Source organism: Pseudophryne corroboree, chromosome 6, assembly GCF_028390025.1.
Source record: "Pseudophryne corroboree isolate aPseCor3 chromosome 6, aPseCor3.hap2, whole genome shotgun sequence".
NCBI classification, from domain to species: Eukaryota; Metazoa; Chordata; class Amphibia; order Anura; family Myobatrachidae; genus Pseudophryne; species Pseudophryne corroboree.
This window is the reverse complement of record NC_086449.1, coordinates 362,865,706-362,878,853: the sequence shown is the minus strand read 5'-3', so window position 1 is coordinate 362,878,853 and position 13,148 is coordinate 362,865,706. Positions and strand designations below refer to the sequence as shown.

Sequence of the window (13,148 nt, the reverse complement as noted above, 5' to 3'; positions counted from 1 at the left end):
GCTCAGTTTGAGCCACACCTTGTGCAGTAAACAGCACAATCTGGCAATTAATTGGTTGATCGGTTTGATAATTGCAGTGTTTGGCCACTATAAGTAAAGTTGTGTACACACGGTGAGATAAATCTGTAAGATGTTGACTATATTGTCAAAATGTTAAGGAAAGTTAGTGCATATCTCAAGGTGTTAGGCAGCTTACAATACAGATTCGATCCTGATGCGCGCTCCCGTGGGTTCGGTATTGTAAGGCTAGATAGACTGTGCAGGCAAGTCAGTCTTGACTATCTCTAGTGTACTATCTAGTACAAAGTATAGTCAAAATTGACACTTAGTCAAAACCGTACATAGTCAAAATCGAAAGTACAGATAGTCAAAATCAGTGCTGCTGTGCTCTGGGGGAGTTCAAGGGAAATTGCTTAGTCAAAATCGGGCATAGCAAGGCTATCACCGTGTGTACACACCTTTACTGCTGTATTAGGCAATAGTAGAAAGTAATGTAGACCTCTACATTGTTTAATGTGTTAATATATATACACACATAAGCATATATTTATTTTTGCATTTTTTTCTCATTATAATGCCCCTAACACACGTATCAAAATATACTACAAAAATAAAGCCACATGTATCTAAGTAATAAAATAAGATTTGCTTGGGTAGACTAAATGATTAGGAAACAAAAATTATTTCCACTAAATTTCATACGGAACAGAATGTGCAAAAATATGTCTCTAATGTGCAAAGATAGGAAGATGTGAAGGGATTAAAAATCAATAATGTCTGATGCTAGGTATTTATTTTTCTCTAACGTCCTAGTGGATGCTGGGGACTCCGTAAGGACCATGGGGAATAGCGGCTCCGCAGGAGACTGGGCACAGCTAAGAAAGAATTAGGACTACCTGGTGTGCACTGGCTCCTCCCACTATGACCCTCCTCCAGACTTCAGTTAGAATCCTGTGCCCGGCCGAGCTGGATGCACACTAGGGGCTCTCCTGAGCTCCTAGAAAGAAAGTATATGTTAGGTTTTTTATTTTACAGTGAGATCTGCTGGCAACAGACTCACTGCAGCGAGGGACTAAGGGGAGAAGAAGCGAACCTACCTAACTGGTGGTAGCTTGGGCTTCTTAGGCTACTGGACACCATTAGCTCCAGAGGGATCGACCGCATGGAACCGGCCATTGGTGTTCGGTCCCGGAGCCGCGCCGCCGGCCCCCTTACAGAGCCAGAAGCAAGAAGAAATCCGGAAAATCGGCGGCAGAAGACACCAGTCTTCACCAAGGTAGCGCACAGCACTGCAGCTGTGCGCCATTGCTCCTCATACACACTTCACACTCCAGTCACTGAGGGTGCAGGGCGCTGGGGGGGGGGGGGGCGCCCTGAGAAGCAATAAAAACACATTGGCTGGCAAATATATCACAATATATAGCCCCAGAGGCTATATATGTGATAAATACCCCTGCCAGAATCCATAAAAAAGCGGGAGAAAAGTCCGCGAAAAAGGGGCGGAGCTATCTCCCTCAGCACACTGGCGCCATTTTCTCTTCACAGTGCAGCTGGAAGACAGCTCCCCAGGCTCTCCCCTGTAGTTTTCAGGCTCAAAGGGTTAAAAAGAGAGGGGGGGGCACTAAATTTAGGTGCAATATTGTTTATACAAGCAGCTATTGGGGGAAAAATCACTCAGTTATAGTGTTAATCCCTGCATTATATAGCGCTCTGGTGTGTGCTGGCATACTCTCTCTCGGTCTCCCCAAAGGACTTTGTGGGGTCCTGTCCTCAGTCAGAGCATTCCCTGTGTGTGTGCTGTGTGTCGGTACAGCTGTGTCGACATGTGGGATGAGGAAGGTTACGTGGAGGTGGAGCAGAGGCCGATAAATGGGATGTCGCCCCCTGTGGGCCGACACCAGAGTGGATGGATAGGTGGAAGGTATTAAACGACAATGTCAACTCCTTACAAGGCTGGATGACGTAAAACAGCTGTGGGACAGCCGGCTTCTCAGCCCGCGCCTGCCCAGGCGTCTCAAAGGCCATCAGGGGCTCAAAAAAGCGCCCGTTACCTCAGATGGCAGACACAGATGTCGACACGGAGTCTGACTCCAGTGTCGACAAGATTGAGACATATACACAATCCACTAGGAACATCCGTTACATGATCTCGGCAATAAAAAATGTGTTACACATTTCTGACATGAACCCAAGTACCACATAAAAGGGGTTTTATTTTTGGGGAGAAAAAGCAGCCAGTGTTTTGTTCCCCCATCAGATGAATGAATGAAGTGTGTAAAGTAGCGTGGGTTCCCCCAATAAGAAACTGGTAATTTCTAAAGAGTTACTGATGGCGTACCCGTTCCCGCCAGAGGATAGGTCACGTTGGGAGATATCCCTTAGGGTGGATAAAGCGCTCACACGTTTGTCAAAAAAGGTGGCACTGCCGTCTTAGGATACGGCTACCTTGAAGAAGCCTGCTGATAAAAAACAGGAGGCTATCCTGAAGTCTGTATATACACACTCAGGTTCTATACTGAGACCTGCAATTGCCTCAGCATAAATAGTGCTGCTGCTGCGTGGTCTGATACCCTGTCAGATAATATTAATACTCTAAGACAGGGAAAATAGTTTGCTAACATATAGCATATTAAAGACGTTGTCTTATATATAAAGGATGCACAGAGGGATATTTGCCGGCTGACATCCAGAATTAATGCAATGTCCATTCTGCCAGGAGGGTATTAGAAACCCGGCAGTGGACAGGTGATGCTGCCTATAAAAGGCACATGGAGATTCTGCCTTATAAGGGTGAGGAATTGTTGGGGATGGTCTCTGGGACCTCGTATCCACAGCAACAGCTGGGAAGAAAAAAAATAAAATTTTTTTACCTCAGGTTTCCTTACAGCCTAAGAAAGCACCGTATTTTCAGGTACAATCCTTTCGGCTTCAAAACAGCAAGCGGGTCAAAGGCGCTTCCTTTCTGCACAGAGACAAGGGAAGAAGGAAATAGCTGCACCAGCAGCCAGTTCCCAGGATCAAAAATCTTCCCCCGCTTCCTCTGAGTCCACCGCTTGACGTTGGGGCTCCACAGGTGGAGACAGGTGCGGTAGGGGCGCGTCTCGGGAACTTCAGGGACCAGTGGGTTTGCCCACAGGTGGATCCCTAGGTTCTGCAAATAGTATCACAGGGATACAGGCTGGAGTTCGAGGCGACTCCCCCTCGCCGTTACCTCACCTCAGCCTTGCCTGCTGCCCTCGGAGAAAGGTAGTACTGGCGACAATTCACAAGCTGCACTTCCAGCAGGTGAAATCTAGGTACCCCTCCTTCAACAAGGCCGGGGTTACTATTCCAAAATGTTGTGGTACCAAAACCAGACGGTTCGGTGAGACCCATTCTAAAATTGAAAGCCTTGAACACTTATATACGAAGGTTCAAGTTCGAAATGGAATCGCTCAGGGTGATTATTGCAAGCCTGGATGGTATCACTGGACATCAAGGATGCTTACCTACATGTCCCTATTTACCCTTTTCACCAGGAGTACCTCAAAATTGTGGTACAGGATTGTCATTACCAATTCCAGACGTTGCCGTTGGTCTGTCCCCGGCACCGAGGTATTTACCAAGGTAATGGCCGAAATACTTATCCCGTACTTGGACGATCTCCTTATAAAGGCGAGGTCCAGGGAGCAGTTGTTCGGCGGAGTAGCACTATCTCGGGAAGTGCTACAACAGCACGACTGAATTCTGAATATTCCAAAGTCGCAGCTGGTTCCTACGACGCGTCTACTGTTCCTGAGTATGGTTCTGGACACAGAACAGGATAAAAAGGGTTTCTCCCGGAGGAGAAGTCCAAGGAGTTGTCGTCTCTAGACAGAGACCTCCTAATACGTATACAGGTGTCGGTGCATCAATGCACGCGAGCCCTGGGAAGGATGGTAGTTTCTTACGAAGAAATTCCATTCGCCAGGTCCCATTCAAGGATTTTCCAGTGGGATCTGTTGGACATGTGGTCCGGGTCGCATCTTCAGATGCATCGGCGGATAACCCTGTCTCCAAGGGCCAGGGTGTCGTTGTTGTGGTGGCTGCAGAGTGCTCATCTTCTAGGGGGCCGCAGATTCGGCATACAGGACTGGGTCCTGGTGACCACGGATGCCAGCCTTCGAGGCTGGGGGGCAGTCACACAGGGAAGAAACTTCCAAGGCTATGGAAAAGTCAGGAGACTTCCCTACACATAAATATTCTGGAACTAAGGGCCATTTACAATGCCCTAAGTCAGGCTAGACCCCTGCTTCAACACCGGCCGGTGCTGATCCAGTCAGACAACATCACGGCGGTCGCTCATGTACACGACAGGGCGGCACAAGAAGCAGGATGGCGATGGCAGAAGCCACAAGGATTCTCCGATGGGCGGAAAATCATGTGTTAGCACTGTCAGCAGTGTTCATTCCCGGAGTGGACAACTGAGAAGCAGACTTTCTCAGAAGACACGACCTCCACCCGGGAGAGTGGGGACTTCATCCAGAAGTCTTCCAAATGATTGTACACCGTTGGGAAAGGCCACAGGTGGACATGATGGCGTCCCGCCTCAACTAAAAGTTACAAAGATATTGCGCCAGGTCAAGGACCCTCAGGCGATAGCTGTGGACGCTCTGGTAACACCGTGGGTGTACCAGTCGGTGTATGTGTTCCCTTCTCTGCCTCTCTTACCCAGGGTAATAAGAATAATAAGAAGGAGAGGAGTAAGAACTATACTCATTGTTCCGGGTTGGCCAAGAAGAGCTTGGTAACCAGAACTCCAAGAAATGATCTCAGAGGACCTATGGCCTCTGCCGCTCAGACAGGACCTGCTGCAGCAGGGGGCCTGTCTGTTTCAAGACGTACCGCGGCTGCGTTGACGGCATGGCGGTTGAACGCCGGATCCTGAAGGAAAAGGGAATTCCGGATGATGTTATCCCTACGCTATTTAAAGCTAGGAAAGAAGTGAACGCTAATCATTATCACCGCATATGGCGGAAATATGTTGCGTACTGTGAGGCCAGGAAGGCCCCAAAGGAGAAATTTCAGCTAGGTCGATTTCTGCACTTCCTACAGTCAGAGGTGACTATGGGCCTACAATTGGGTTCCATTAAGGTCCAGATTTCGGCTCTATCGATTTTCTTCCAAAATGGAACTGGCTTCACTGCCTGAAGTTCAGACATTTGTCAAGGGAGTGCTGCATGTTCAGCCTCCTTTTGTGCCTCCAGTGGCACCGTGGGACCTCAACGTGGTGTTGGGTTTCCTAAAGTCACATTGGTTTGAGCCACTCAAAACCGTGGATTTAAAAGATCTCACGTGGAAAGTGGTCATGCTTTTGGCCTTGGCTTCGGCAAGGCGGGTGTCAAAATTGGCGGCTTTGTCATGCAAAAGCCCCTATTTGATTTTCCATATGGATAGGGCAGAATTGAGGACTAGTCCCCAGTTTCTTCCTAAGGTGGTATCAGCTTTTCACTTGAACCAACCTATCGTGGTGCCTGCGGCTACTAGGGACTTGGAGGACTCCAAGTTACTGGACGTAGTCAGGGCCTTGAAAATTTATGTTTCCAGGACGGCTGGAGTCAGGAAGACTGACTCGCTATTTATCCTGTATGCACCAAACAAGATGGGTGCTCCTGCTTCGAAGCAGACTATTGCTCGCTGGATTTGTAGCACAATTCAGCTTGCGCATTCTGTGGCTGACCTGCCACAGCCTATGGGGTATATGCAATTGCGGTCGAATTCCCGAAATTGTCGAATTTCGGGAATTTTTCGCCAAAAAAAAATATTCGACAATGCAATTCAGTACTTTCCGACAAAAAAACGGACTTTCAATATTCGACTTTTTGAAATTCGACTTTTAACAAATTCGACTTTTTTGCAATGATACACATGCTGCAATTCGACCAAAGCCTATTCAATGGAAGTTTGGAAATTCGACAACAGTGCTTTTAGACAGTAAATTCGTCATTTTCAATCCGCCACACTTTGGAGGGTGAAACTAATAAAAAAATTTTAAAACATGTTTTTTTTGTGTTTTTTTTTCTTGGTAATATCATATCTATTTATATTAGAAGGGATTAGGTACTTGGTTTGTCTTTTTTGGAGGCACAAGTATTTATATATTTTTAAAAATAATATATATTTGTTTTTTTTTGGATGGAATGGTAAAATCCCTGAAAAAAATGGCGTGGGGTCCCCCCTCCAAAGCATAACCAGCCTCGGGCTCTTCGAGCTGGTCCTGGTTCTAAAAATGCGGGGGAAAAATTGACAGGGGTTCCCCCGTATTTTTAAAACCAGCACCGGGCTCTGCGCCTGATGCTGGTGCAAAAAATACGGGGGACAAAAAGAGTAGGGGTCCCCCGTATTTTATACACCAGCATCGGGCTCCACTAGCTGGACAGATAATGCCACAGCCGGGGGTCACTTTTATACAGCGCCCTGCGGCCGTGGCATTAAATATCCAACTAGTCACCCCTGGCCGGGGTACCCTGGGGGAGTGGGGACCCCTTCAATCAAGGGGTCCCCCCCCCCCCAGCCACCCAAGGGCCAGGGGTGAAGCCCGAGGCTGTCCCCCCCATCCAATGGGCTGCGGATGGGAGGCTGATAGCCTTGTGAAAAATGTCAGAATATTGTTTTTTCCAGTAGTACTACAAGTCCCAGCAAGCCTCCCCCGCAAGCTGGTACTTGGAGAACCACAAGTACCAGCATGCGGGAGAAAAACGGGCCCGCTGGTACCTGTAGTTCTACTGGGAAAAAAATACCCAAATAAAAACAGGAGACCGACACCGTGAAAGTAAAACTTTATTTCATACGTCGACACACACATACTTACCTATGTTCACACGCCGACATCGGTCCTCTTTTCCAAGTAGAATCCAGGGGTACCTGAAAAGAAAAGATAAATACACTCACCTCATCCATGGTCCAGAGGTAAATCCACGAACTTGTCAAAAAAACAAACCGGACACCCGTACCACACGGACTGAAAGGGGTCCCATGTTGACACATGGGACACCTTTCCACGAATGCAGAGAGACCCCCTCGTGACAGCTGTCACTGAAAGGTCTCGTAAGCCAATCAGCGAGCGCAACGTCCTTGCACTCTGCTGATTGGCTCTGTGCGCGTCTGAGCTGACAGCGCATCGCAAAGCCTCTCCATTATATTCAATGGTGGGAACTTTGCGGCTAGCGATGGGGTCACCCGCCGGTCAGCGGCTGACCGCGGGTAACCCCACCGCTGACGGCAAAGTTCCCACCATTGAAAGTAATGGAAGAGGCTTTGCGATGCGCTGTCTGAGGTCACACGCGCACAGCCAATCAGGTGAGCGCCACGGAAGTAGCGCTTCCTGATTGGCTGAAGGGACCTCAGTGACAGGAGTCACGTGGTGTCCCGACATTTGGGGAAAGGGGTCTGATATGTAAACATGGGACCCCTTTCAGTCCGCTGGTACGGGTGTTCTTGTTTTTTTTTTAACAAGTACGTGGATTATCTCCCGGACACTGGATTGAGGTGAGTCTAATTTTTTTCACAGGTACCTCGGATCGTCGGAGACTGTGGCAGTCGGCGTGTCAACATAGGTAAGTATGTGTGTGTCGGCAGTGTGTAATAAAGTTGTACTTGTCACGGTGTCGGTCTCCTGTTTTTATTTGGGTATTTTTGTTCCAGTAGTACTACAGGTACCAGCGGGCCCGTTTTTCTCCCGCATGCTGGTACTTGTGGTTCTCCAAGTACCAGCTTGCGGGGGAGGCTTGCTGGGACTTGTAGTACTACTGGAAAAAACAATATTCTGACATTTTTCACAAGGCTATCAGCCTCCCATCCGCAGCCCATTGGATGGGGGGGACAGCCTCGGGCTTTACCCCTGGCCCTTGGGTGGCTGGGGGGGGGGACCCCTTGATTGAAGGGGTCCCCACTCCCCCAGGGTACCCCGGCCAGGGGTGACTAGTTGGATATTTAATGCCACGGCCGCAGGGCGCTGTATAAAAGTGACCCCCGGCTGTGGCATTATCTGTCCAGCTAGTGGAATCCGATGCTGGTGTATAAAATACGGGGGACCCCCTACTCTTTTTGTCCCCCGTATTTTTTGCACCAGCATCAGGTGCAGATCCCGGTGCTGGTTTTAAAAATACGGGGGATCCCCTGTCAATTTTTACCCCGCATTTTTAGAACCAGGACCAGCTCGAAGAGCCCGAGGCTGGTTATGCTTTGGAGGGGGGACCCCACGCCATTTTTTTCCGGGTTTTTCCCGTTTTTTCCAGTTTTTTTAATTCGCGGCAAAATCCGGCAAATCGGCCGTTTTTCGCCCGCGGGACTGTCGAATCCGTTTTTCATTGAATATGGTGAATTCCGGCAGCCACCTGCCGGAATTCACCTGTCGAATTGTGTCGAATTAAAAAACGGCGATAATTTGCCGCGATTCGCCGTGAATTGCATATACCCCTAAATCTGTAAAAGCCCATTCCACAAGGAAAGGGGCTCTTCTTGGGCGGCTGCCCGAGGGGTCTCGGCTTTACAACTTTGCCGAGCTGCTACTTGGTCAGGGGCAAACACGTTTGCAAAATTCTACAAATTTGATACCCTGGCTGAGGAGGACCTTGAGTTCTCTCATTCGGTGCTGAAGAGTCATCCGCACTCTCCCACCCGTTTGGGAGCTTTGGTATAATCCCCATGGTCCTTACGGAGTCCCCAGCATCCACTAGGACGTTAGAGAAAATAAGATTTTACTCACCGGTAAATCTATTTCTCGTAGTCCGTAGTGGATGCTGGGCGCCCGTCCCAAGTGCGGACTGTCTCCAATACTTGTATATAGTTATTGTTAACTAAAAGGGTTATGGTTGAGCCATCTGTTGAGAGGCTCTGTTATGTTCATACTGTTAACTGGGTATAATATCACGAGTTATACGGTGTGATTGGTGTGGCTGGTATGAGTCTTACCCGGGATTCAAAATCCTTTCCTTATTGTGTCAGCTCTTCCGGGCACAGTATCCTTACTGAAGTCTGGAGGAGGATCATAGTGGGAGGAGCCAGTGCACACCAGGTAGTCCTAATTCTTTCTTAGCTGTGCCCAGTCTCCTGCGGAGCCGCTATTCCCCATGGTCCTTACGGAGTCCCCAGCATCCACTACGGACTACGAGAAATAGATTTACCGGTGAGTAAAATCTTATTTTATAATGTTGATATTGGGATATTATGTTCCATTTGACACCTTTTTATGTTTTTCCTATTCTTTGTTTACATTCTATATCTTCAGCAAATTATACTTACAGTATCTTATTTTATATTTAGGTCTCCGTGTAGAGTATTATCCTGGTATTACAATCTTTAGTCCAAATGTATGTGCATGATCATCTACGTCGCTTGCCTTGAGACTGAATATATTCCTTTACAAGGTAAGTACTGAATTTTTATGCTGTTCATAGACGAGAGATTGGTGTTATGTGAAGTTGGGATCGGGTGACCGAAGCCAGGATCCTGGCTGCCAGAATGCCGGCAGGGGGCGAACGCAATGAAGCCCCTTGCAGGCTTGCTGCGCTTGCCACGCTGCACTCGTCACAGGTTCTATTCCCACTCTATGGGTGTCATGGACACCCACCAATGGGAATAGTCCTGGGCCCCCTGCTGGCATTCTGGTGACTGGGATCTTGGTGTCAGTATGCTGACCGCAGGGATCTCGACCGCCGAGATCATAACTGCATCCCGTTAATGTTTTACAGTGGTATTTCTGATCCAGTTGAAGAGAAAGTTGCAGTGTTGGTAACTTTGATTATTTACCTAATGTCACCCAATATGTGTCACTTTCCCCACTCCAAGGATATTGGCAGGTGGGGCAGTGACATGCGGTGGGGTGAGGCTGGTGAGGCAGAACCTTTGCTGTCATACTTACGTTTGTACCAGAGTTTTGATTGTATAAAGTATATGCAAAATACAAAGAATATGTTCGAAATATCTTCTTTGTATTATTCTAGTAATTTTTATTGCCAAAACTCAGGAGTAAAAAGTCTATGGCAAGTGAGGCAGTGTCTTGCCTGCCTATCTTTTCCACACATCTCTGATCAAAACTCACCAAATTTCCAGGAGTATATACTGTTGCACCTGTGTATAATGCCCAGATGTACTCTTTGGCTCATATTTTGCGTGTAAATCTAGCTCTGGTGCTAGCTAGTGCCTCCTTAACCTTTTAGCTCACCGCACATCCCTGAGGTGGGGAGTTTGACTGGGGTACCTTAATGCAGATATCCTGAGTTGAGCCCACGGTGGACAGAAACCTCCCCTGGGAGCAGAAGGGCATTTGTTGTAGTAACCCATCATACCTAGTGTCCTCATTCACTATTCTGTAATTATTAAAAACTACCTTTAGTAGCCACACGTAGCTATATTACTGATGATTTTGGGAGTTTGGCCCCAATATCTCCAGGTGGGTGGCCCTCACATCAAGCACAATGTCCAAAAATGTTAAAACCTAATTTTGTGATAATTCCTTTATATCTTTCTGCTATCCCCTCCTGGATGTCGGAGCGCTTTCACTAACTCAGTGGGGGGAATTCATTTGTTGGCGCCGACCAGTTCCAGATGAGGTCCACATGGGCCTGGAGCTGAAATTTAAGAAGGGCCTATTGTGTGATACCTCAGTGGGTGTGACTAGCACAACGGGGTTTGGTAGGTGTGACTACTATTGTGGAGGTTTTGTCTGCACAGGGAGTGTGATCTGTGCCATGGGATTTGGCTAGCACCATGGAGGGCATAGCAACTACCTACCATCAACCATCTCTATCTCTCTCCCCTCTTTGCTTATATGAAGAATACACCACCAATTATATTTTCTCTTACGTCCTAGAGGATGCTGGGGACTCCGTAAGGACAATGGGGATAGACGGGCTCCGCAGGAGACATGGGCACTTTAAGAAAGACTTTAGATCTGGTATGCCCCTCCTCCAGACCTCAGTTTGATACTGTGCCCAGTGGAGACTGGGTGCTTTTCAGAGAGCTTTCCTGAGCTTTCTGACAGAAAGTATATTTGTTAGGTTTTTTATTTTCAGGGAGCCTGCTGGCAACAGACTCCCTGCATCGAGGGACTGAGGGGAGAGAAGCAGACCTACTTCTCTGAGTTTCAAGGCACTGCTTCTTAGGCTACTGGACACCATTAGCTCCAGAGGGAGTCAGAACACAGGTCTCACCCTGGAGTTCGTCCCGGAGCCACGCCGCCGTCCTCCTCACAGAGCCGGAAGATAGAAGCCGGGTGAGTATGAGAAGAAAAGAAGACTTCAGAGGCGGCAGAAGACTTCATGATCTTCACTGAGGTAACGCACAGCAGTGCAGCTGTGCGCCATTGCTCCCACACACCTCACACACGGCAGTCACTGTAAGGGTGCAGGGCGCAGGGGGGAAGGGCGCCCTGGGCAGCAATATAAACCTCATTTATGGCAAAAGAGATATATGTACAGCTAGGCACTGTATTTATAATGAGCCCCCGCCAGTTTTTATTATATTTAAGCGGGACAGTAGCCCGCCGCCGAGGGGGCGGGGCTTCTCCCTCAGCACTCACCAGCGCCATTTTCTCCACAGCACAGCTGAGAGGAAGCTCCCTGGACTCTCCCCTGCTTATCCACGGTGAAAGGGGGTTTCAGAGAAGAGGGGGGGGGCACATAATTGGCAGCAAATAATAGTATTACAGCGCTACTGGGTAAACACATTGTGTGTTTTTTCCTGGGGTATTAGCGCTGGGTGTGTGCTGGCATACTCTCTCTCTGTCTCTCCAAAGGGCCTTGTGGGGGAACTGTCTTCAGATAAGAGGATTCCCTGAGTGTGTGGTGTGTCGTTAAGTGTGTGTCGACATGTCTGAGGTAAAAGGCTCTTCTAAGGAGGAGATAGAGCAAATGTGTGTGTGGTGTCTCCGTCGACAACGCCTACACCTGACTGGATATGTGGAATTAAGTGCTGAGGTAAATTTATTGCACAAAAGATTAGAGAACAGACAGGGAATCTACCCATGTCTGTCCCTATGTCGCAGGGACCTTCAGAGTCTCAAAAGGCCCACTATCCAAAATAATAGACACTGATACCGACACGGAGTCTGACTCCAGTGTCGACTACGATGATGCAAAGTTACAGCCAAAACTGGCAGAAAAGTATTCAATATATGATTATTGTAATAAAAGATGTTTTGCATATCACTGATGACCCATCTGTCCCTGACACGAGGGTACACATGTTTAAGGGGAAGAAAGCTGAGATAACATTTCCCCCCTCTCATGAACCAAATGAATTGTGTGAAAAAGAGAGGGAATCTCCAGACAAGAAACTGCAGTTTCCCAAAAGAATTCTCATGGCGTATCCTTTCCCGGCTAGGGCCAGGATACGATGGGAATCCTCCCCTAGGGTGGACAAGGCGTTGACACGTTTACCCAAAAGGTAGCGCTGACATACCAAGATACAGCTACCCTCAGGGATCCTGCAGATAGCATGCAGAAAAGTACTTTGAAGTCCATTTACACACATTCTGATACACTACTCAGACCGGCGATTGTGTCGGCATGGGTTTATAGCGCTGTAGCAGCGTGGACAGATACCTTATCAGCGGAGATTGAAACCCTAGATAAGGATACCATGTTATTGACCCTAGGATATATAAAAGATGCTGTCTTATATATAAGACATGCTCAAAGAGACATTGGTCTACTGGGTTCTAGAGTCAACGCTATGTCGACTTCTGCTAGACGTGTCCTGTGGAACATGCAATGGACAGGTGATTCCAACTAAAAGAGGCATATGGAGGTTTTACCTTACAAGGGTGAGGAATTGTGTGGAGAAGGGCTCTCGGACCTGGTCTCCACAGCTATAGCTGGTAAATCTGATCTTTTGCCTTATATTCCCTCACAGCCTAAGAAAGCACGACATTATCAAATGCAGTCCTTTCGGTCGTAGAAAAACAAGAAAGTACGAGGAGCGTCCTTTCTTACCAGAGGTAAGGGCGCAGGGCACAGCTAGTTTCCAGGAACAGAAGTCCTCCGCAGCCTCTACTAAGTCCACCGCATGACGCTGGGGCTCCGCTAAGGGAGTCCGCCCCAGTGGGAGCACGTATTCGACTCTTCAGCCACATCTGAGTTCACTCACAGGTGAATCCCTGGGCAATAGAAATTGTTTCTCAGGGTTAC

General features: G+C 48.1%; 1 protein-coding gene across 5 annotated transcripts in view; it reads left to right on the top strand.

Moving 5' to 3' along the window:
* The window catches only part of PPP6R2 (protein phosphatase 6 regulatory subunit 2), a 355,372-nt gene that overhangs the window by 121,617 nt on the left and 220,607 nt on the right, over window positions 1–13,148 (top strand). For all 5 annotated transcript variants that reach the window (XM_063926667.1, XM_063926669.1, XM_063926668.1 and 2 more), the window contains exon 2: window positions 9,283–9,386. The gene's annotated coding sequence lies outside the window, so the exon portion shown is untranslated. The remainder of the gene's footprint in view (window positions 1–9,282; window positions 9,387–13,148) is intronic.